Source organism: Odocoileus virginianus, chromosome 7 (genome assembly GCF_023699985.2).
Source record: "Odocoileus virginianus isolate 20LAN1187 ecotype Illinois chromosome 7, Ovbor_1.2, whole genome shotgun sequence".
Lineage (NCBI taxonomy): Eukaryota > Metazoa > Chordata > Mammalia > Artiodactyla > Cervidae > Odocoileus > Odocoileus virginianus.
Window position 1 is genome coordinate 47,263,247 of NC_069680.1, and position 26,424 is coordinate 47,289,670.

The following is a 26,424-nucleotide window of genomic DNA, read 5'->3' on the forward strand; positions in this document are numbered from 1 at the left end:
AAGCTACAGTCATCAAGACAGTATGGTACTGGTACAGAAACAGAAACATAGACCAATGGAACAAGATAGAAAGCCCATAAATAAACCCATGCACCTATGGGTACCTTATTTTCGACAAAGGAGGCAAGAATATACAATGAGGCAAAGACAGCTCTTCAATAAATGGTGCTGGGAAAACTGGACAGCTACCTATAAAAGAATGAAAGTAAAACACTTCCTAACACCATACACAAAGGTAAACTCAAAATTTATTAAAGAGCTAAATGTAAGACCAGAAACTATAAAACTCTCAGAGGAACACATAGGCAGAACACTCGATGACATAAATCAAAGCAAGATCCTCTATGACGCACCTCCTAGAGTAAGTGAAATAAAAACAAAAGTAAATAAGTAAACTTAAAAGCTTTTGCACAGCAAAGGAAACTATAAGCAAGGTGAAAAGACAACCCTTAGAATGGGAGAAAATAATAGCAAATGAAACAACTGACAAAGGATTAATTTCCAAAATATACAAGCAGCTCACACAACACAACACCAGAAAAATGAACAACCCAATCAAAAAGTGGGAAAACAACCTAAACAGGCATTTCTCCAAAGAAGACATACAGATGGTTAACAAACACATGAAAAGATGCTCAACATCACTCATTATTAGAGAAACGCAAATCAAAACTGCAATATCACCTCACACCAGTCAGAATGGCCATCATCCAAAAGTGTACTAACAATAAATGCTGGAGAGGGTGTGGAGAAAAAGGGGATGCTCTTGCACTGTTGTTCAGATATAAATTGATACAGCCACTATGGAAGATGATATGGAGATTCCTTAAAAAACTAGGAATAAAACCACCATATGACCCAGCAATCCCACTCCTAGGCATATACCATGAGGAAACCAAAACTGAAAAAGACACATGTTCATTGTTCATTGCAGCGCTATTTACAATAGCCAGAACATGGAAGCAACCTAGATATTCATCGACAGATGACTGGATAAAGAAGCTGTGGTACATATATACAATGGAATGCCACTCAGCCATGAAAGAAATGCATTTGAGTCAGTTCTAATGAGGTGGATGAACCTAGAGCCTAAAGTCAGAGAAAAACAAATATGGTATATTAATGCATATATAGGGAATCTAGACAGATGATACTGATGAACCTATTTGCAGGGCAGCATTGGAGATGCAGACATAGAGAAAAGACTTGTGGACATGCTTGGAAGGAAGGAAAGGGTGGGATGTATGGAGAGAGTAGCACGGAAACCTATATAGTGCCATATGTAAAATAGACAGCCAGTGGGAATTTGCCATATGACTCTTACTTATGATAACAGAATCTTGTGTGGATGAAGGGTTAATGTTAATATATGTAAAGCACTTAGAACAGAGCTTACCATGCCGGCATTCCTCTGTGTTTCACATACGTTATCTACATTCACACAATAGTCCTGGAGATAAGAAAAATCATCATTCCCATTTTATGAAGGAGAGAGTTGAATTATTTGGCTAAAAAGTTGCAGAGTTGGGATTTCAACCTAGGCATGAAATTCCAAGTTTCCTGTTGTTAACTAGACTTTGTCGCCTCTATAGTCCAAAAATACATGCACAGTATTCCATATGCTATGGCAAGCTGATACAAAATTTTTTTTAAAAACCTCCTGGTTCCTTTCTAGATGGTCCCAAGTATGTGTTCTATGGGTTAATCCCTTCCTTTCTTCTTTTGCCTTGGGGAAGTAATTAATCCTCCTTCTATATCACTCAGGCAACACCTCCAGTCCATATCAGCGAACTTCACCCCCAGGTACCGCTGGTTAGGGCCAGTAACAACTGGCCTGAGGGTTCTGACTCCCCCTCCCGGGGAATGCTCCATGGCCTTGGGGGAGTCTCAGCCAGCTTTCCATGCTCTGAGTTCCCACACACCCTCCTATTGCCACTCATCACTGCTCCCCCCATCATCCTCTCTTTGCTCACATGGGGGCTGGAGTGGGTGCTGAGAGAACCTGTCTGTGCAAAAGGAACTCCGAGGGTCTAGACCATGGCCACAGACATGCTCCAGTCCAAACTCACTCTGCCAGGCCTCTGGCATAAAACGTTGGCCTGTACAACACACACAATCATAGTCTCGAGGCTAAATGAGCCCTCAGAGACCAAACCGTCATTTTCAGATTGGGATCTCTAAGCCAAGGCTAAAGAGATTAGCCCAATGTGTATTTCTGGCAGCTGCAGGGATCCTTGTTTCCTGATGTTCTGGCCAAATTAACACAGTGCTGCCTTTGGTGGGAGCCATCACTGCTAGACCACCTCCAACCCGGGAGGAGAAGCCTACCCACAGAGTCCTTCCACAGGCTGTGAGGACGCCAGAAACAAGCTGCCATTTCTTAGAGAAAATACTCTTTTTCTTAGAACCTTGGGCTTCCCTAGTAGCTCAGACAGTAAAGAATCTGCCTGCAATGCAGGAGACCCAGGTTCGATCCCTGGGTCAAGAAGATCCCCTGCAGAAGGGAACAGCAGCCCACTCCAGTATTCTTGCCTAGAGAATCCCATGGACAGAGGAGCCTGGAAGGCTACAGTTCATGGGATTGCAAAGAGTTGGACACGACTGAGTGACTAACACTTTCACTTTCTGTCAGTAATATTAATAAACAGGTGGTCTGCAAGTGAAAGTGAAAGGTGCTCGGTCGTGTTCTACTCCTTTTGACCCCATGGGGATAATAGTAAATGCAAACCTGCAAGACTAAACTCAGACTAAAGACTAAAACATAAACTCAGCCTGCACCTGGGGCCTCCTCTCTGCTACCTTATGTATTTGTGTTTTAATTAACATTCTGAAGTATTCCAAGCTGTGTTTTAAAAGTCCTGCCTCTGCCTTCAGCTGACAAAGGGCCATGTTTAACACACTCTGGCATGACATAGGTTCTGCCTCCAGGCAGAAGGTGCCAGTCCACAGCAGGCCTTTCTGATTGCTATTTCTTTTCTTTGCCCCAACTGGCCAGGCTCTGCTCCAAACTGTTCTGCTACTTCAGTAACTGCCTCCAGTACAGAGAGGGGGCTGCTTGCTTCTTACCCAAGGATGTGGACCCCTGTCCGTGCACCCACCTCAACTGTGCCTTTGCTGGCATGGACAGTCACCAACTTAGCTCCATAGAGTGGAATGAGGAGACACTCTACAAAGAATTCCATGGCTTGCAGAAGATGTGAGCTGCAGTGGAGGGAGTGGGGATGGGAGGTAGAGAAAGCAGGTGCCTCCTCTCAAAGCCAGAAACCTTCCCTAGCACTGCAATCTAGCTACAGACCTGCTATGTGGATTTGGGCAAATCTCATCTCCTGTCCGAGCTTCTTGTTCTTATATGGAAGAGGTGAGTGTCGATAAGGACTTCTTAAGGGCCCTTCCAGTTTAGGTCTAAGTGGAATCTGGATTGTGAAACTTTTCCTCTGCTGGGAATGAGTGCCCTATTTCTCCTAAAATCTATCTATCTTTCAGCTCAAGTGTTATTACTACCTTAATAAAGCCTCTCTGAAGATCTGCCCTGATCTCTTGCTTTCTGAGTTCCTTGCGTGTACAGATCCCCAGCCAGAGAAAAGGTCCTTAAAGGCTGGGATATGTCTTTTCTTTCCCAATCTAGAGCTTCCCTGGTGCTGATTCTGAGCATAGGGATTTAGATGTCCCCAACCTCACGCCATCAGCCCTGCAAGTCTCCTTGCTTCTTTGTTAGTGATATGAGTCCCAGGACCCTGGCTGGATCAATCCTGGCACTTCTCTTGTCTTTCCCAGGAATCCCAAACTGAAGACACTGCTGGCCTTTGGGGGCTGGAGCTTTGGCACTCAGAAGTGAGTTGTTGTGGGCACCTACATGGCAGGGTCCCTGGTGGGGAACTGGGGAAATGGCTAGAGAGACCCCCGTCAGGGAATCAGCCATGTTGAGGTGTGGCCAGGGTGACGGGGAATGAGAGGGAAGAGTGGACTCTGAGAGCTGAGCTTCCTTCTGAGTTCTTGCCACCTCATTGGGAGGCAGTGGAGTGGGCTTAGCTCCAGGCCATTATATATTGTCTTGCTTTAAATGCAGCCCAGAGATTCTGACCTCTTCTCAGGCCTCAGCCTTTTCCTCCCTGAAATGGGTAGAGGGAGAGTCTCAACTAATCCCAGACAACATATAATATCTATACTTTCTGAGCTCTGAAACAGGATATCTGTGGATTTTTGTTCCCTTTCTGGGTGTAAAAGACAGTCTGTGAGATCAAGCTGGGATAGCAGAATATTGACATTTCCAAGATATTTTTGACTATTTATGGAGATAGTGGAATGGTATATTTGAAATCAGACTTTTCCTAGAAAATCATGAATGCATGGTCCCCTAAATTCTAAGCCAGTCTTTCTAATATTTTTTGGATCATGAACCCTTTTAAAAACCTGATGAACTTTATGACTCCCCTTCCCAAAACACCAGTTACATAGATTTTTCATTGAAATTCAGAGTTCTTAGCCTGGAGTTTCCAGGCACACAAACCCCACTTAAAAACTGATGCTATTAGATAAATCAAATTAATAAATAAAAAAATAAAGATAGAAATAGTCTTTAAAAACTCAAGACCTCCAAGAAGTCCAGGGACTTCTTGAGGAAGTAGGATGTGGTGGGGCAGTTCCTGGGGCACCTTAGGACTTTTAAAGAGCTCTGAATTAGTAATAATAATACCAATAGCCACAAAGCACTCTACAAATGTGAGTTAGAAGAAAAGTTTGTTGGCATGTTACCTTGCCAAGGAACTAGAACAGCAGGCTCTCAAGATTACCCAGATCTTCACTAACCTGCTGGGCTTCTCTTCCTCTTCATCTTAGAAACTGATTCTTTTCCTTTTCCCCCACCTCCATGCTAGGTTGACACCCAGCTCTGATTCAGAGTGGGACAAGTCTCTGTGCAGGGATGTGGCAGTAGGCTCCTGGAGGAAATTTTGGGAAGCAGAGCTCCTAGTGAGTCCATGCGCCCCTGTTGATATCGATGTTTGGAGGCAGAGCACACTTCTACATTGGCCCTTTCCCTTAGCCGGGCCCATAGCCCACCCAGCAAGTACCCAGTAGCTTCTGAAGCATGCCTCCAGCACTGTCCTGGCCTAGATAGCCGAGCGCCAATATCCTGAGAGGTTTCTCTCATGCCTCTGAAGCAGCATGAAGCACTGTCCCATTTAAGACAGACCCACACTGCCCTTCATCACCCCACAGGTTCACGGACTTGGTTCAGTTCAGTTCAGTTCAGCTGTTCAGTCGTGTCTGACTCTGTGACCGCATGGACTGCAGCATGCCAGGCCTCCCTGTCCATCACCAACTCCCAGAATTTACTCAAACTCATGTCCATTGAGTCAGTGAGGCCATTCAACCATCTCATCCTCTGTCATCCCCTTCTCTTCCCACCTTCAATCTTTCCCAGCATCAGGGTCTATTCAAATGAGTCAGTTGTTCGCATCAGGTAGCCAAAGTATTGTAATTTCAGCTTCAGCATCAGTCCTTGCAATGAATATTCAGGACAGACATGGTAGCTACAGTCAACAACTGACAGACCTTTGTCGACTCAGCCATCAGGTTTCTGCACAAATATGACTTCGATGGCCTTGACCTTGACTGAGAGTACCCAGGAAGCTGAGAGAGCCCCCCCGCTCAGATAAGCAGCACTTCACAGCCCTGGTGCAGGTATGATTGGGTGAGGTAGGAGAGATCTAGTCAGTCAGGGGGACACCATAGGTACTGCTCTGCCCCAGGCTCAGCTGCTTCATTTATCTATGAAGTATGAACCTGTGGTCAGTATTCAGGCTCCTGCATGGGAAAATTTGCTTGGGGCTCACTGCGCTACATGGTCCTGCCTGTGTGTTCACTCTGAGCTACTCTTGCAGGACCTGGTCTGTGCCTTTCAGCAGGAAGCCCAGGCCTCAAGGAAAGCATGCCTCCTGCTGAGATCAGTGATTCCAGCAGGACGACTCTGCAAAGAAGCTGGACATGACGTGGACAAAATTGCTCTGAGTCTCAGGCAGATGGCAAGGACTCTGTGTTCTCTGCAGGGGAGAGAGACCAAGGGCAAGCTAAGCCTCCCTCAGTTAGAGCGGGGACTCCCTGTAACACCAGCAGACCCAGAGAGGATTTGCTTACCATATCTGCTATTTCACCCCTCTGGAGTCCCTCTCTTTGGAGCCTTGGACTTTCCCTTAAGAATTCAGTCTTGAAATACTCCTGGGAGGGGAAAGAAGGAAGTCTTTAGCATCTCTAGGAGAATGAGTTGTTTAGCTCCTTCCCACCCCAGGCCTATAGAATCAGAACCTGTATCTTAATGAGATTCTCAGGTAATTTATTTGTACAACTAAAGTTTGAGAAATGTTGAACTAGATTTCCCTTCAAAATAGCACAAGGCATCCTGAGTGGACTCTCTCCTGAGGGTGCTGAGGGGACAGAGTGGGGAGCAGGCTAAAGACGTGCACTGCCAAGAAAGAGAATGGCCTGGATAATGGGGTGACGGGAGTGCCGCCTGTGTCGTGTCTCCCAGAGCCAGAGACAGCCGCCCCCACTACCCAGCGTGTGGCTGGTCTTTCCCCAGGCCACACACTGTGCGGGGAGGGAAGGAGCAAGCAAGCGGGGAGAGCTCCATCCTGCTCACCAGCCCCTCACCCGCTCTTCCCTTGCTTCATGCAGGAACCTGGATTCCCACAGACTGATGGCCCATGACCTCCATGGCTCTTGGGAGAAGGCTCCAGGGCACGACAGCTCTCTCCATAAGAGGCAGGGAGAGTGCGGGGTCAAGGACAGACTCAAGGTGTTAAGTGATAGAAGACCCCTTGCACAGGCCTTTCCAGTGGCCCCTTTTCAGCCTTAAGAAACCTAATGGAAGGCAAAAGCAGGACAGTAAGCAAAGCGTGGAGAAGACAGGATTTGTCTGTTTCCTGCTTGTTGGTTTACTTTATTTTCCTTTTGCATGTCACTGCCGAGGAGAAATTTCCACAGGACTGGGGAAACAAGACTCTTGGAGGGGCACAAACAAAACCTTGTGTGCACCAGGACATAGGATAAAGGAGCAGTAACCCCAAAAGAGACTGAGCCAGACTTGCCTGAAAGTGGTTTGGAGTCTCTAGTGGAGGTGTGGGTCGACAGTAGGCTGCCACAGGGTCAGGGACACAGACAGCAGCAGTCTTGGGAGGCATGGTGAACTGGCAAAAGTCCTTTTGGAAAAGGTCGCCATGACCCCTACCTTAGCTTGGCCTTAGGCCAAACTACAGCAAGGGAACATAACCTCACTCATCGGCAGAAAATAGGATTAAAGATTTACTGGGCATGGCCTTGCCTACCAGAGCAAGACCCAGTTTTCCCCACAGCTAGCCCCTTCCATCAGGAAGCATGCACAAGCCTCTTATCCTCATCCATCAGAGGGGAGACAAAATGAAAACCAAAATCACAGAAAACTAACCAAAATGATCACATGGATCATAGCTTTGTGTAACTTTATGAAAGCATGAGCCATGCCGTGTAGGTCACCCAAGACAGATGCATCATGGTGGAGAGTTCTGACAAGTTGTGGTCTACAGGAGAAGGGAATGGCAAGCCTACTTCAGAATTCTTGCCTTGAGAACCCCATGAACAGTATAAAAAGGCAAAAAGATATGACACTAAAAGATGAACTGCCCTGGTCAGTACGTGTCAAATATACTACTGGAGGGGAGCAGAGAAATAGCTTCAGAAGCAATGAAGAGGCTGAACCAAAGAGGAAATGACTCCCAGTTGTGGATATGTCCAGTGGTGAAAGCAAAGTCAAATGCTGTAAATACCAATTTTGCATACAAACCTGGAATGTTAGGTCCATGAATCAAGGTAAATTGAATGTGGTCAAGCAGGAACAAGAGTGAACATCAATATTTTAGGAATCAGTGAACTAAAATGAATGGGAATGGGCAAATTTAATTCAGATAATGAATATATCTACTACTGTAGGCAAGAATCCCGTAGAAGAAATAGAGTAGCTCTCATGGTCAACAGAAGAGTCAGAAATGCAGTACTTGGGTGCAATCTCAAAAATGACAGAATGATCACAGTTCATTTCCAAGGCAAACCATTCAATATCACAGTCGGTTCAGTTCAGTTCAGTCACTCGGTCATGTTTGACTCTTTGTGATCCCATTGACTGCAGCACGCTATGCATCCCTGTCCATCACCAACTCCCGGAGCTTACTCAAACTCATGTTCATCGAGTTGGTGATGCCATCCAATCATCTCATCCTCAGTTGTCCCCTTCTCCTCCTGCCTTTAATCTTTCCCAGCAGCAGCGTCTTTTCAAATGAGTCAGTTCTTCGCATCAGGTGGCCAGATTATTGGAGCATCAGCATCAGTTCTTCCAATGAATATTCAGGGATGATTTCCTTATGGATTGACTGATTTGATCTCCTTACAGTCCAAGGGACTCTCAAGAGTCTTCTCCAATACCACAGTTCAAAAGTTCAATTCTTCAATGCTCAGCTTTCTTTATAGTCCAACTCTCATATCCACACATGACTACGGGAAAAACCATAGCTTTGATTAGACAGACCTTCACTGGCAAAGTAACGTCTCTGCTTTTTAATATGCTGTCTAGGTTGGTCATTAACTTTTCTTCCAAGGAGCAAGTGACTTTTAATTTCATGGCTGTAGTCACCATCTGCAGTGACTTAGGAGCCCCCCCCAAAAAAAGTCTGTCACTGTTTCCATTGTTTCCCTATCTATTTGCCATGAAATGGTGGGACTGGATGCCATGATCTTAGTTTTTGAATGTTGAGCCTTAAGCCAACTTTTTCACTCTCCTCTTTCACTTTCATCACAAGGTTCTTTAGTTCTCCTTCACTTTCTGCCATAAGGGTGGTGTCATCTGCATATCTGAGGTTATTGATCTTTCTCCTGGCAATCTTGATTCCAGTTTGTGCTTCATCCAGCCTGACATTTCACATGATGTACTCTGCATATAAGTTAAATAAGCAGGGTGACAATATACAGGCTTGGCTTACTCCTTTCCCAATTTGGAACAGTCTATTGTTCCATACCCAGTTCTAACTGTTACTTCTTGACTTTCATACAGATTTCTCAAGAGGCAGGTCAGGTGATCTGGTATTCCCATCTCTTTAAGAGTTTTCCACACTTTGTTGTGATCCACACAGTCAAAGGCTTTGGCATAGTCAATAAAGCAGAAGTAGATGTTTTTCTGGAACTCTCTTGCTTTTCCAATGGATGTTGGCACTCTGCTCTCTGGTTCCTCTGCCTTTTCTAAATCCAGGTTGAATATCTGGAATTGAACATCTGTAATTCAATCCTATACCCCAACACTAATGCCAAAGAAGCTGAAGTTGAACAGTTCTATGAAGACCTACAAGGCCTTCTAGAACCAACACCCAAAAAAGATGTCCTTTTCATAATAGGGGACTGGAATGCAAAAATAGGACGTCAAAAGATACCCAGGGTAACAGTCAAGTTTGGCCTTGGAGTACATAATGAAGCAAGACAAAGGCTAACAGAGTTTCGCCAAGAAAACATATCGGTCATAGCAAACGCACTTTTCCAAAAACACAAGAGAAAACTCTACACATGGACATCACCAGATGGTCAACACCAAAATTAGATGATTATATTCTTTGCAGCCAAAGGTAGAGAAGCTCCCTGCAGTCAGCAAAAACAAGACTTGAAGCTGACTGTGGTTCAGATCATCAGCTCCTTATTGCAAAATTCAGAGTCAAGTTAAAGAAAGTAGGGAAAACCACTAAGCCAATCAAATCTCTTATGCTTATACAGTGGAAGTGACAAATAGAGTCAAGGGGTTAGATCTGACAGATTGCCTGAAGAACTATTGACAGAGGTTCTTAACACTGTACAGGAGACAGTGACCAAAACCATCCCCAAGAAAAAGAAATGCAAAAAGGAAAATGGTTGTCTAAGGAGACCTTACAAATAGCTGAGGAAATGAGAGAAGCTAAAGGCAAAGGAGAAAAGGGAAGATGCACATCTGAATGCAGAGTTCCAAATAATAGCAAGGAGAGATAAGAAGGCTTTAAGTGAAGAGTGCAAATAAATAGAGGAAAACAATAGAATGGTAAAGGCTAGAGAGCTCTTCAAGAAAAATTAGAGATACTAAGGGAATATTTCATGCAAAGAAGGGCACAATAAAGGATAGAAACAGTATGGACATAACAGAAGCGGAAGACATTAAGAAGAGGCGGCAAGAATACACAGAGGAACTATACAAAAAAGGTTTTAATGACTGGGATAACCACAATGGTATCATTACTCACCTAGATTCAGACATCTTGGAGTGTGAAGTCAAGTGGACCTTAGGAAGCGTTACTACATACAAAGCTAGTGGAGGTGATGGAGTTCCAGCTAAGCTGTTTCAAATCTTAGAAGATGATGCTGTTTAAGTGCTGCACTCAATACGCCATTGGAAATTTGGAAAACTCAGCAGTGGTCAGAGGACTGAAAAAGGTCAGTTTTCATTCCAACCACAATGAAGGGTAATGCCAAAGAATGTTCAAACTACCACACAATTTCACTCATTTCACATGCTGGCAAAGTGGTGCTCAAAATCCTTCAAGCTAAGCTTCAACAGTTTGTGAACAAAAAACTTTCAGATATACATGCTGGGTTTAGAAAAGGCAGAGGAATCAGAGATCAAACTGCCAACATTCATTGGATCATAGAGAAAGCAAGGGAATTCCAGAAAAATATCTACTTCTGCTTCATTGCTAAAGCTTTTGACTGTGTGGATCACACCAAACTATGGAAAATTCTTAAAGAAATGGGAATACCAGACCACCTTACCTGCCTCTTGAGAAATATATATGCAGGTCAAGAAGAAACAGTTAGAACCAGACATGGAACAATGGACTGATTCAAAACTTGGAAAGGAGTATCAAGGCTGTTTGTTGTCACCCTTCTTACTTAACTTATATGTAGAGTACATCATGTGAAATGCTGGGCTGGATGAAGCTCAAGATGGAATAAAGATTGCCAGGAGAAATATCAATAACCTCTGATATGAAAATGTTACCACTCATACAGCAAAAAATGAAGAGGAACTGAAGAGCTTCTTGATGAAGGTGAAAGAGGAGAGTGAAAAAGCAGGCTTAAAACTCAACATTCAAAAAATAAGGTCATGGCATCCAGTCCCATCACTTCACAGCAAATAGATGGGGAAAGAAAGGAAACAGTAACAGACTTTATTTTTTTGGACTCCAAAATCACTGCAGCCATGAAATTAAAAGATGCTTGTTCCTTGGAAGGAAAGGTATGACAAATCTAGACTGAGTATTAAAAAGCAGGACATCACTTCACCAATAAAGGTTCGTGTAGCCAAAGCTATGATTTTTATAGTAGTCATGTACAGATGTGAGTTGGACCTTAAAAACGGCTGAGTGCCAAAGAATTGATGCTTTCTAACTGTGGTGCTGAAAAAGACTCTTGAGAGTTCCTTCTACTGCAAGGAGATTAAACCAGTCAATCCTAAAGGAAATCAACCCTGAACATTCATTCACTGGAAGGACTGACACTGAAGCTGAAACTCCAACACTTTGACAACCTGATGCAAAGAGCTGACTCATTGGAAAAGACCCTGATGCTGGGAAAGATTGAAGGCAGGAGGAGAAGGGGATGATAGAAGATGAGATGGTTGGATGGCATCACCAATTCAATGGACATGAGATTGAGCTGACTTCCAGAAATAGTAAAGAACAGGGAAGTCTGTTGTGCTGCAGTTCATTGGGGTGCAAAGAGTCGGACGTGACTGAGCGACTGATCAGCAATAGCTGATGAACAATATTGTGATAGTTTCAGGCGACCAGTACAGGGATTCAGCCATAACATACACATGTATCCATCCACTCTCCCCCAAACCTCCCTTCCTATCCAGTGCTGCATAACATTGAGCAGAGTACCATGTGTTATACAGTAAGTCCTTGTTGGTTATCCATTTTAAACATAACAGTGTGTACAAGTTCATCCCAAACTCCCTAACCAGCCTTTCCCTCAGCAGCCATGCCTCATTTTCTAAGTGAGTCTCTTTCTGTTTTGTAAGTAGGTTTGTTTGTATCATTTCTTTTTAGATTCTGCATGTAAGGGATGTCATATGATATTTCCTCTTCTCTGTCTGACTTACTACACTCAGTATGAGCTTTCTATGTCCATCCATGTGGCTGCCAATGGCATTATTTCATTTTTTTTAATGGCTGAGTAGTATTACACACACATACACATACCATATCTTCTTTATCCATTCATCTGTTGATAGACATTTATATTGTTTCCACATCTTGGCTGTTGTAAACAGTGCTCCAATGAACATTGGGATGCATGTATCTTTTCAAATCATGTTTTTCTCTGGATATATGCCCAGGGGTGGGATTGCAGGGTCATATGGTAGCTCTCTGGAGAAGTGAATAGCTACCCCCTCCAGTATTCTTGCCTGGAGAATTTCATAGACTGGTAGGCTACAATCCTTGGGGCTTCAAAGAGTTGGACATAACACCTTATCTAATGGTAGCTCTATTTTTAGTTATTCAAGGACCACCATATTGTTCTCTATAGTATCTGTACCAATTTACATTCCCACCAACAGTGTAGGAGGGTTCCATTCTCTCCACATCCTCTCCAGAACTTTTTGTGGATTTTTTTGAAGATAACCATTCCAGCTGATGTGAGGTGATATCTCATTGTATTTTTATTTTCATTTCTCTAATAATTAGTGATGCTGAACATCTTTTCATATGCCTATTGACCATCTGTATTTTTTTAAAGAAATATCTATTTAAGTCTTCTACACATTTGTTGAGTGGATTGTTTGCTTTGATGCTGTCCTTCTAAGCTGTTTGTAAATTTTGGAGACTAATCCCTTACCAGTCAAATCATTTGCAAATGTTTTCTCCCAATCAGTGGGTTGTCTTTTCATTTTGTTTATTGTTTCCTTTGCTGTGCAAGAAAAATTTTTGAGTTTAAGTAGGTCCCTTTTGTTTATTTTTCTTTTTATTTCCATTGTCCCATTAGATGGATACATATCCCTGATGGCTCAGACTGTAAAGCATCTGCAGTTTGGACACTGGACACAGATGATTTTGCTGGTTTCTCTGTAACCAGAGCTGGTATCCCCTCATCAAGACATTCCGGTTGGACTTGAGTGAGTAAGGGGCTAGGGACCAAAGGCAAAATTCTGGGTAAAGTATGAACCCCCCCCCACCTCCCTGAACCTCAGGTACTGGCTTCTTCTGAGGCAATAACTGCCCCAGTACTGTGATTTCCCAAATTCTTCCCCCAGTAGCTGAGGAAGCTGTTGAAACCTCTCTTTTCACACTTTCTTCTTCCTCCTTATGATTGTACCAGTGCTGGCCAAGGGTGTTGGTGACCAGCGCTTCCCTGCAGAGCGCCCTCGGTCTCTCTCCTCAAGGAGGAAGCCTGCGCTCAGCCTTCAGTGTGGCCCCCACTGGCCCTCACCGTTGCTTGGTTGGGTTTGCATATGATGGCCATTGACTACTTGTGAGTGGCTGTTCTCTGCCTGGGGTGTCTGGCTTTCCTTGCCCCTAGGGTGCGGTGTGTTGAGCTGCTGCCTGACTATGGTCTTCTGACTATGCTGCCTATGTGTTAGCCTGTGGGTTTGAGATTTTTGGAAGAGTCGTGTTTGAATCGTTGCTGTTTCCCCAGGTCTTCCATATATGCCTTTAGACCCCCCAGAACCTGATGTTCCTGCACTACGTCAGCCCTCTGAACCTGAGCACGGTTCCAGCCTTGGACAAGATGCTTCATGCCAGGGCAAAGCTGATGGGCTTCACCCCAACCTTCTGGACTGGTCCAGTTACTACAGTTGTATAGGGGGGTGGTTGTGCCAGCAAAGCAACCTGAGGAGCCTGGTGTTCAGCTCCTCTTGCAACTCTGCACCTGGAGTTGAGTCTCCAAGGCCCCTTCAGCCCCAGCACCTGAGCAAGGCCCAGGGCTGTTCCACAGCCCACCTCCCGAGCCCTCCCTGGCGGCTAGAGTTGGGCTTCTTGCGTCTTTCCTCATCCAAGCATTCTGTTCTCAGCCTTGGGCAGCTCTGTCAGCAGTCCCGTTCTGCTCTTCCTGGGCTGCCTTAGTTTACTTGAAAAATAAATCTTTGGTTTGAACCTCACTGTCCTCAGATGTGACAATTTACAGAGGCTATCTGAGCACTGTTAGTTCAAAACTTACCCTGAGGAAGTCAGAGAACCAAGGGTGGGAGGTGACAAAAGGTATGCCTAGGTCAGAGCCTGGTGAGAAGGGTGGTCCATTCAGGATATGTCAGGTTCTGCTCTAGGTCTCTCCTTGAAGACTCCGCTTTCCAGTGGGCAGCTTCCAGGGTATAGATGACTGCATGTGAGGCACGGCCCTGGATCTGACCTGTTATTCACTGGCTCAGAAGCCTTTGGAGAGAGCACTTTTCCTGGTAACCTCCACTCAGGTGTTAGTCCCAAGACGCACACTAGATGGCAGCAGAAAAGAGCTTTTCCCTGCCTTAAAGGCTCTGCTCACGGAGAAGACAATGGCAACCCACTCCAGTACCGAGCCAGACACGGCTGAAGTGACTTAGCTGCAGCAGCAGCCAGTACTCTTGCCTGGAAAATCCCATGGACGGAGGAGCCTGGTAGGCAGCAGCCCATGGGGTCGCTAAGAGTCGGACACGACTGAGCGACTTCACTTTAACTTTTCACTTTCATGCATTGGAGAAGGAAATGGCAACCCACTCCAGTGTTCTTGCCTGGAGAATCCCAGGGACAGGGGAGCCTGGTGGGCTGCCGTCTATGGGATCGCACAGAGTTGGACACGACGGAAGTGACTTAGCAGCACAGGCACTCTGCTTTAGAATGAGAATCCAGACCCCCTGCTACTAAGCTCTTTTGCCAGATGTGTGCACTCAGTCATGTCTGACTCTTTGTACCCTTTGGATTGTAGCCCTCCAGGCTTCTTGTTTATAGGATTTTTCAGGCAAGAATACTGGAGTGGGTTGTCATTTCCTCCCTCAGGGGATCTTCCCAACTCAGGGATCAAAACCTTGTCTCCTGAGCCTCCTGCTTTGCAGGGAGATTTTTTACTCCTGAGCCACTGGGGAAGTCCTAGTTGCCAGATGAGTCTGGGTCAATTATTACCCTCATTGTACAGGTATTTAAACTGAAGACTTATTGTAACCCAGTTCTGAGACCAGAACAAAGGCTCAAGTCGACCATATGGGACAGAAGGGCCTGCGCGCACAGTGTGCTGGGCAAGTGTGCGTGCTTAGTTGCTCCAGGCAGTTCAGTTCAGTCTGACTCTTTGCGGCCCCATGGACTGCAGCACGCCAGCCCTCCCTGTCCAACATCAACTCCCAGAACTTGCTTAAACTCATATCCATCGAGTTGGTGATGCCATCCAACCATCTCATCCTCTGTCTCCCCCTTCTCCTCCTGCCTTCAATCTTTCCCAGCATCAGGTTCTTTTCCAGTGAATTAGTTCTTTGCATCAGGTGGCCAAAGTATTGGTGTTTCAGCTTCAGCATCAGCCCTTCCAATGAATATTCAAAACTGATTTCCTTTAGGATTGACTGGTTGGATCTCCTTGCAGTCCAAGAAACTCTCAAGAGTCTTCTCCAACTCCACAGTTCAAAAGCATCAATTCTTTGGTGCTCAGCTTTCTTTATAGTCCAACTCTCACATCCATACATGACTACTGGAAAAACCATAGCTTGACTAGATTGATACTGTTGGCAAGGTAATGTCTCTGCTTTTTAATATGCTGTTTAGTTTGGTCATTAACTTTTCTTCTGAGGAGCAAGTGTCTTAATTTCATGGCTGCATTCACCATCTGCAGTGATTTTTGGACCCCCCAAAATAAAGTCTGTCACTGTTTCCATTGTTTTCCCATCTATTTGCCAAGAAGTGATGGGAACAGATGTATGATCTTAGTTTTCTGAATGTTGAGTTTTAAGCCACCCTTTTCACTCTTCTCTTTCACTTTCATCGAGAGGCTCTTTAGTTCTTCTTCACTTTCTGCCATAAAGGTGGTGTCATCAGCATATCTGAGGTTATTGATATTTCTCCCGGCAAACTTGATTCCAGCTTGTGCTTCTTCCAGCCCAGCGTTTCTCATGATGTACTCTGCATGTAAGTTAAATAAACAGGGTGACAATATGCAGCCTTGGTGTACTCGTTTCCCAATTTAGAACCAGTCCATTTTTCCATGTCTGGTTATAACTGTTGTTTCTTGGCCTGCATACAGGTTTCTCAGGAGGCAGGTCAGGTGGTCTGGAATGCCCATCTAGTTAACAATTTTCCACAATTTAATGTGATGCACACAGTCAAAGTTTTGGTATAGTCAACAAAGCAGAAGTAGATGTGTTTCCGGAACTCTCCTGCTTTTTCGATGATCCAACAGATGTTGGCAACTTGATATCTGGTTCCTCTGCCTTTTCTAAATCCCGCTTGAACATCTGCAAGTTCATGGTTCACATACTGTTGAAGCCTGGCTTGGAGAATTTTGAGCATTACTGTGCTAGCGTGTGAAATGAGTGCCATTGTGTGGCAGTTTGAACATTCTTTGGCACTGCCTTTCTTTGGGATTGGAATGAGAACTGACCTTTTCCAGTCCTGTGGCCAATGCTGAGGTTTGAAAATTTGCTGGCATATTGAGTGCAGCACTTTCACAGCATCATCTTTTAGGATTTGAAATAGCTCAACTGGAATTCCATCACCTCCACTAGCTTTGTTTGTAGTGATGCTTCCTAAGGCCCGCTTGACTTCCCATTCCAGGATGTCTGGCTCTAAGTGAGTGATCACACCATCGTGGTTATCTGGGTCATGAAAATTTTTTTTGTATAGATCTTCCATGTATTCTTGCCACCTTTTCTTAATATCTTCTGCTTCTGTTAGGTCCTTACCATTTCTGTCCTTTATTGTGCTCATCTTTGCATGAATGTTCCCTTGGTATCTCTAGTTTTCTTGAAGAGATTTCTAGTCTTTCCCATTCTATTGTTTTCCTCTATTTCTTTGCATTGATCAGGGAAGAAGGCTTTCTTATCTCTCCTTGCTATTCTTTGAAACTCTACGTTCAGATGGGTTTATCTTTCTTTTTCTCCTTTGCCTTTAGCTTCTCTTCTTTTCTCCACTATTTGTAAGGCCTCCTCAGACAACCATTTTGCATCTTTGCATCCCCTTGGGGATGGTCTTGATCACTGCCTCTTGTACAATGTCCTGAATCTCTGTCCATAGTTTTTTGGTACTCTATCAGATCTAATCCCTTGAATCTATTTCTCACTTCCACTGTATAATCATAAGGGTTTTGATTTAGGTCATATCTGGATGGTCTAGTGGTTTTCTCTACTTTCTTCAATTTAAGTCTGAATTTTACAATAAGAAGTTCATGATCTGAGCCACAGTATCTCCTGGTCTTGTTTTTGCTGCCTGTATAGAGCTTCTCCATCTTCGGCTGCAAAGAATATAATCAATCTGATTTCAGTATTGACCATCTGGTGATGTCTGTGCGTAGAGTCCTCTCTTGTGTTGTTGGAAGAGGGTGTTTGCTATCACCAGTGCATTCTCTTGGCAAAACTCTATTAGCCTTTGCCATACTTTAGTTTGTATTCCAAGGCCAAATTTGCCTAGGTATCTCTTGACTTCCTACTTTTGCATTCCAGTCCCCTATGATGAAAAGAACATCTTTTTGGGGTGTTAGTTCTAAAACTTCTTGTAGGTCTTCATAGAGCCATTCAACTTCAGCTTCTTTGGCATCAGCGGTTGGGGCATAGACTTGGATTACTGTGATATTGAATGGTTTGTCTTGGAAACAAACAGAGATCATTCTGTCATTTTTGAGATTGCACCCAAGTACTGCATTTTCAACTGTTGTTGACTATGATGGCTACTCCATTTCTTCTAAGGGATTCTTGCCCACAGAGGTAGATATAATGGCCATCTGAATAAAATTTGCCCATTCCAGGACATTTTAGTTCACTGATTTCTAAAATGTTGGCGTTCACTCTTGCCATCTCATGTTTAACCACTTCCAATTTACCTTGATATATGGACCACTTACCTAACATTCCAGGTTCCTTAGCAATATTGTTCTTTATAACATTGTACTTTACTTCCATTGCCAGGCACACCTACACCTGGGTGTTGTTTTCACTTTGGCTCCATCTCTTCATTCTTTCTGGAGTTATTTCTCCATTCTTCTCCATTAGCAAATTGGGCACCAATCAGTTGTTCAATCATGTCCAACCGAGTGCCTAAGCACACACTTTTGTTCAGGATACTAATCCTTGAAGCTAGTTCTTGAAGCTTTGGGTTGAATCTTGGTCATTCTATTTGAATAAAATCTGCATAATTCACTTAACCCAATGGTCCATTTTGTCGTGCCCTTACCCACAGCTGTTTTTGGGGCAGGACTCAGGGAGGCAGTTAAGGATGGAGACAGGTAGGGGGAGAGATGAGCTGACTCTTTGCATGGGTACAAGCAGCACCAGATCCCTTGGGACAGTGACTTCCCCTCTATTCCCTGCCTGTCTTCAGGCCTTCTGAAATCTGCTCTTCTTCAGTCCAGAGCACAAGTCTGCTTTTGCCCGTGTTCCTTCCTCTGAGGTCTCAACTGAGACTTAACTACCTGCTCAGAATGGAGTGTAGAATGGAAGTCTCCTCATGGCAGGGGGAGCACCCGGCAGGAGCAGAGCTGACTTCCTGCCCCACCACCTACTAGTCGTGGGGGTTTAGGCGAAGAAATGGGAGCTCCGTGTCCATGTCCGTCGGGTGGGGACAGCCTCCTCCTGTCCGGGTGGGTGAGGTCAACGTGATCAGCACCGCCTCCCCCCAGTCTTCACACTGGGCTCTCTGCTTCTCGTACTTCTCCCAGCCAGTGCAACCTCCGCACTGCGACTAGCTGATCTCTCTAAATTAGGAATCTAACCCTGTCATCTCCCATGCCCAAGAACTACAAACAACTTCTTCCTGTCTAAAGAATAAAGTGTCAGGTGCCAAGACCTTCCATCAGGCAGCAGTCTCTTCTCCTGTTCTCACATCTATTGTTCCACTCCAGTTTGGTTGCCATGCACCCCAGCAGTCAGTGCTAGCCTCAGACATGCCAGCTTCTCATACGGGGGCCCCAGATGTCTACCATCATATGTCTATGTCTTCCTAAAATCTGAGCCGTTGCCCCATAGCAAATATTGCTTTAAGCAAGACTGTCTGTTGATCCACCAGTCTGCCCCACCCATCCACCCCTAATTTTATAAACTAGGTGATGCATCCTTGAATGGAGCAGGCCTTTGAAGTCTGGTGCAAATGCTGCCTGAAATGTTAGAATTTGCTTGTCTTTGAGCAACACAGCTTGTATGAAAAGGAATTTGGGTCACTTATGCTTTAGTGGCTTAGCCCATGAGTTGCTGTTAGATCACTCCTCCTAACAGCAGTGACCACTCTGAGCCCCTAGAGGAGTTCCTCTGGTCTTCTCTCTGAGCATACTCTGAGCATTCACCACCACATCTAATACGTCTGCTGGAACAGGTAAATCCTCAACCCCTACCCAACCGGGACCCAGCTCTTGGTGGGCCCACAGTATTGTCCCAACATTATCTACTTCTGACTGTACCACACCTTACCTGGACCCACGGAAACTGAAGCACTATTGTCTTTATTTGGTTCAAATTATGAAATTTACCACATGAGCAAAAGAGTGTTTAAAATATGAATGTTAGTATCTTCCAGAAATCAATCACAGGAGGTAAGGAAACAACATTACCAGGAACTTTGAAGCTGCTCTTGTGCCCATCTTTAGTACCACACTCTTCTAGCCAGACTTTGGTTAGTCATTCCTTCTTTTTTGTTACAGTTTTACCAACTGTGTTTATGTTCCTAAACAAGATATTGTTTAGTCTAGCCATTTTTGAACCTTAAATAAACAGAAACACAGGTGTGGTAGCTTCTGTGGCCCACTGCTGATGCTTCCCAGAGCTGGAACCCAGGCTTCTTCACTGCTCTGCAGTATTCCATTACGTAACTATACCACAACTTACACACACTGCTGTCAATCGGCACTTTGGGTTGCTTCCAGCTTTTGGCCAGTGTGGACAATACTGGTATGAACACTCTTGAGCATGACTTGTGATGAGTGTGCACAGGGTGTGTCCAGGACTTAATCGGACATGAAGCATGTTGAGCATGGCTTTTGATGAGTGTGTATAGGTTGTGTCCAGGACTTGACAGCACCTGAGCCATGTTGAGCATGACTTCTGATGAGTGTGTATAGTGTTGTGGCCAGGACTTGATAAGACTTGAGGCATGTTGAGCATGACTTTTGCGGAGTGTGATTAGGGTCTGTTCAGCACTTCATAGGACCTGAGGCATGTTGACCATGACTATGGCTGAGTGTGTATAGGGCATGTCTAGGACTTGATAGGACCTGAGCCATGCACAAGTTCATTTTTACTGGGTGCTGGTGAATGCTTTTCTAAAGTGATTATACAAGTTTTTCCTCCCATTTCATTTACATTGCCTTCAATCCTTTCTACCAATCCAAGAAGTGCAAACAGGTATCTCACTGTGGTTTATATTTGCATTTTCATGACTACTCATTATTTTACCATATTTTCCTGTGTCGTAAGCTATTTGTATTCGTTCTTTTGTGAATAGAGTGAGTGTCTCTTGCCCATTTTTCTGTTGGGTTGTTTATCTCTTTCTTATTAATTGTAGGAATTCTTTACATATTCCAAACACGGATCCATAAATCTTTACAAATTCGACTATATTTTTCTCCCAGTTTGAAGCTTGGCTTTTCATTCTTCTTGTGTTTGCTGGTTGCTCAGTTGTCCAACTCTTTTGACCCCATGGACTGTATTAAGCTAGTCTCTTCTGTCCATGGAATTCTCCAGGCAAGAATACTGGAGTGGGTTGCCATTCCCTTCTCCAGGGTATCTTCCTGACCCAGGGGCCGAACCCGGGTCTCCTGCATTGCATGCAGGTTTTTTAGCATCTGAGCCACCATGGAAGCTCCATATCTTGGTCCCCCATCTCGGTAGATGGAAGAGTAAATCCTTCTGTTTTCTGTTTCAGGAGTGTCTTGGCTATTTTTAACTCTTTCCATGTACATGTTAGAATCATTTTGCCAAATTTCATTAAAAATTCTGTTTAGGTTTTATTATGAACTACATTGAATTTATAGGTTAGTTTAGGGAGAATTGGTATTTTTATTGTTTCCTATTCTAAAGACATAGTATATCTATTTAGTTTTATCTTCTAAAACATAGCTCAATAAAATTTTGTAATTTTCTTCATAAATATCTTATACATTTAATATGATACTTATTCCTAGGTTTTTAATTTTTGATAACTTTTATCCTTTTTAAAAATTAAAAATTTTCATTAATTGTTGCTAGTGTATAACAATGTCAGTGATGTTTGAATATAGATGTTGTGCTCAGAAACTTTTCCAATCTTCTTATTAATTTCAGTGAAAGTTCTATGTGGACAATCATATCGTCTCCATGAATGTTTTGTGTATTCCAAACCTTATGACCTTTGTTTAATTTTCTTGTTGTCTGCACCTCCAGTACAATGGTGAATAAGAACAGTGACAGTGGGCATCTTTATTTTGTTTCTGGCCAGATAGGAGGTGTTGGCAACAGTCAATCTTAAGTATGCTATTTATTGTAGGGTTCTTGTAGATCCCTTTTATAAGACAAAGGGAGTTTCTTTCTATTCCTAGCTTCCCAAGAGTTTTCATAAAGAAGGGCTGTGATGCAAAATAAATGAGTCACCAGTATAAAATGTACAGTGTCAATAACAATGTTTTATCTTTGTATGGTGACATATCATAATGACTTATTATATGATCATTTTGAAATATATAGAAATATCAAATCACTATGTCACTTAATGGGAACTAAATTAGTGTTGTAGGTCAATTATACATCAAAAACACCCAAACAAACTCACAGAAAAAGAGTTCAGATTTGTGGTTTTCAGGGGCAGGACCTTGACAAGATGGTGGAGTAGAAGGATGTGCACTCATCTTCTCCTGCGAGAACTTCAAAGTTACAACGCACTGCGGAACAGCCATCAACAGGAGAATGTTGGATCCCACCAAAAAAGATACTCCATGTCCAAGGGCAAAGGAGAAGCCCCAGCAAGGTGGTAGGAGGGGCAAAATCGAGTTTAGAATCAAACCCCATACCCACCTGAGACGTTCAGAGGGCTCAAACAAAACCTTGTGCTCACCAGGACCCCACAGAGACCGAGCCAGACCTTCCTTTGAGTGTTTGAGAGTCTCCTGCAGAGGTACAGGTCAGCAGTGACCTGCCACATTGGCAGGGGCTCTGGGTGGATCAGATCTGAATCACACAGCGTGTGGTACAAGCCCTCTTCAAGGAGGTCACCATTAACCCCACCATAGAGCTGCCAAGCAGATAGTCCACAAACTGCAGAACAATTATGCCAAATAAATTCTCACACTGTTAAGAAAGTTCTAGGACCCACAACCAGTTTCCCAACCTGGAGATCTGGCAAAAGGACTGAAAATCACCAGGGAATTTGACATTGGAGGCTGGTGGGATTTGATTACAGAACTTACACAGGACTCGAGAAACAGGCTTTTAGAGGGCACAAACAGAACCTTGGGCACACCAGGACCCAGGAGAAAGGATCGGTGAGCTCACAAGAGACTGACCCAGACTTGCCTGTGAGTGCCCAGGAGTCTCTGGCAGAGACATGGGTCGGCGGTGGCTTGCTGCGAGGTCGGGGGCACTGAGTGCCGCAGTGGGTTCACGGAGCCTTTTGAAGGAGGTCACCATTATCTTCATTACTTCCATCATGGTTTGATCTCAGGTCAAACAACAGGGAGGGAACACAGCCACCCATCAATAGAAAATTGGATTAAAGATTTACTGAGCATGGCCCTGCCCATCAGAACAAGACCCAGTTACCCCCTCAGTCAGTCTCTCCTATCAGGAAACTTCCATAAGCCTCTTATCCTGATCAGGGGGCAGACAGAATGAAAACCACAATCACAGAAAACTAATCAAACTGATCACATGGCCCACAGCCTTGTCTAACTCAGAGAAACCATGAGCCATGCTGCGTAGTGCCACCCAAGAGAGACGGGTCATGGTGGGGAGTCCTGACAAAACACGGTCCACTGAAGAAGGGAATGGCAAACCACTTCATTATTCTTGCCTTGAGAAACCCATGAACGGTATGAAAAGACAAAAAGATAGGATACAGAAAGATGAACTTCCCAGGTCAGTAGGTGCCCAATATATTGGAGAAGAGTGGAGAAATAACTCCATAAAGAATGAAGAGAAGAAGTCAAAGTGAAAACAGTGCCCAGCTGTGGATGTGACTGGTGATGGAAGTAAAGTGTGATAGGAACCTGGAAAGTTAGGTCCATGAATCTCACGGTAAATTAGAAGTGGTCAAACAGGAGATGGCAAGAGTGAACACCAACATTTTAAGAATCAGTGCATTAACGTGGACTGGAATGGGCAAATTTAATTCAGATGACCATTATATCTACTAGTGTGGGAAGAATCCCTTAGAAGAAATGGAGTGGCCCTCATAGTCAACAAAAGAGCCAAAAAAAAAAAAAAAACAAATGCAGTAGTTGGGTGCAGTCTCAAAAATGACAGAATGATCTCTGTTCATTTTCAAGGCAATATCACAATAATCCAAGTCTATGCCCCAACCAGTAATGCTAAAGAACCTGAAGTTGAATGGTTCTATGAAGACCTACAAGACCTTCTAGAACTAACACCCCCAAAAGATGCCCTTTTCATTAAAGGGGACTGGAATGCCACAGTAGGAAGCCAAGAGATACCTGCAGCAACAGGCAAATTTGGCCTTGGAGTACAAAATGAAGCAGGGCAAAGTCTAATAGAGTTTTGCCAAGAGACCCCACTGTCATAGAAAACACCCACTTCCAATAACATAAGAGACAACTCTACACATGGACATCACCAGATGGTCAATACTGAAATCAGACTGATTATATTCTTTGCAGCTGAAGATGGAGAAGCTCTATAGAGTCAGCTAAAACAAGACCTGGAGCTGACTGTGACTCAGATCATGAACTCCTTATTGTAAAATTCAGATTTAAATTGGCAAAAGTTGGGAAAACCACTAGACCATTGAAGTATGACCTAAATCAAATCCCTTATTTGATATAGTGGAAGTGAGAAATAGATTCAAGGGGTTAGATCTGATAGGCAGAGTGCCTGAAGAACTATGGACAGAGGTTCATGACTTTATAGAGGAGGCAGTGATCAAGACCATCCCCAAGGGAAAAAAATACAAAAAGCAAAATGGTTGTCTGAGGAGGCCTTACAAATAACTGTGAAAAGAAGACAAGTGAAAGGCAAAGGAGAAATGGAAAGATATACCCCTTTGAATGCAGAGTTCCAAAGAATAGCAAGGAGAGATAAGGAAGTCTTCCTAAGTGATCAATTCAAAAAAATGGAGGAAAACAATAAAATGGGAAAGACTAGAGAGCTCCTCAAGAAAATTAGAGATACCAAGGGAATATTTCATGCAAAGATGGGCACAATAAAGGACAGAAATGATATGGACCTAACAGAAGCAGAAGATATTAAGAAAAGGTGGCAAGAATACACAGAAGAACTGTACAAAAAAGATCTTCACAACCCAGATAATCACAATGGTGTGATCACTGACCTAGAGCCAGACATCCTGGAATGGGAAGTCAAGTGGGCCTTAGGAAGCATCATTACAAACAAAGCTAGTGGAGGTGATGGAATTCCAGTTGAGCTATTTCAATTCCTAAAAGATGATGCTGTGAAATTGCTGCACTCAATATGCCAGCAAAATTTGAAAACTCACCAGAGACCACAGGACTAGAAATGCTCAGTTTTCATTCCAATCCCAAAGAAAGGCAGTGCCAAAGAATTTTCAAACTACCGCACAATTGCACTCATTTCACACGCTAGCACAGTAATGCTCAAAATTCTTCAAGCCAGGCTTCAACAGTATGTATACCATGAACTTGCAGATGTTCAAGCTGTATTTAGAAAAGACAGAGGAACCAGAAATCAAATTGCCAACATCTGTTGGATCATCAAAAAAGCCAGAGATGTGGATCACAACAAACTGTGGAAGATTCTTAAAGAGATGGGAATTCCACACCATCTTACCTGCTTTCTGAGAAATCTGTATGCAGGTCAAGAAGCAACAGCTAGAACCGGACATGGGACAATATGCTGATTCCAAATAGGGAAAAGAGAACATCAAGACTGTATACTGTAACCCTGCTTATTTAACTTATATGCAGAGTACATCATGCACAATGTTTGGCTGGATGAAGTGGGAGCTGGAATCAAAATTGCTGGGAGAAATGTCAATAACCTCAGATATGCTGATGATGCCACCCTTATTGCAGAAAGCAAAGAAGAACTAAACAGTGTCTTGTATGAGAGTGAAGGAGGAGAGTGGAAAAGTTGGCTTAAAACCCAACATTCAAAAAACTAAGATCATGGCATCTGGTCCCATCACGTCATGGCAAATAGATGGGGAAATAATGTAAACAGTGACAGAGTATTTTTGGGGGGTTCCTAAATCACTGCAGATGGTGACTGCAGCCATGAAATTTAAAAACACTTGCTCCTTAGAAGAAAAGTTAATGACCAAACTAGACAGCATATTAAACAGGAGAGATATTACTTTGCTGACAAAGGTCCGTCTAGTCAAAGCTATGGTTTTTCCAGTAGTCATGTATGGATGTGACAGCTGGGCCATAAAGAAAGCTGAGTGCTGAAGAATGGATGTTTTTGAACTGTGGTGTTGGAGAAGACTCTTGAGAGTTCCTTGGACTGAAAGGAGACCAAACCAGTCAATCTTAAAGAAAGTCAACCCTGAATATTCACTGGAAGGACTGATGCTGAAGCTGAAACTCCAATACTCTGGCCAACTGATGCAATGAACTAATTCCCTGGAAAAGACCCTGATGCTGGGAATGATTGAAGGCAGGAGGAGAAGAGGAAGACATTGGATGAGATGCCTGGATGGCATCACCTACTCGATGGACATGAGTTTGAGCAAGCTCCAGGAGTTGGTAATGGACAGTGAAGCCTGGCGTGCTGCAGTCTATGGGGTTGCAAAGAGTCAGACATGATTGAGGGACTGAACTGAACTGAGTGAGGCAGGGATGGGGGAAGAGGGAATTAGATGAAGACAGCCTAAAAATATAAACTTCCAGTTATAAGATAAATAAGTACTGGGGATGTAATGTACAACATGATAAATATAAATAATACTGCTCAATGTTATATATGAAAGTTTAGAGAATAAATCCTGAGTTTATCACAAGGAAAATATTTTTTGTATTTATAGCTTTGTACCTGTGTGAGATGATATTCACTAAATTTTTTGTGATAATTATTTCATGATGTAGGTCAAATCATTATGTTGTACACTT

The 26,424-nt window shown here is 43.6% G+C and overlaps 1 pseudogene; it reads left to right on the forward strand.

Moving 5' to 3' along the window:
• The first annotated feature begins 344 nt into the window (after window positions 1-344).
• LOC110137632 (chitotriosidase-1-like) lies at window positions 345-14,102 on the forward strand (annotated as a pseudogene).
• The last annotated feature ends 12,322 nt before the right edge of the window (window positions 14,103-26,424 follow it).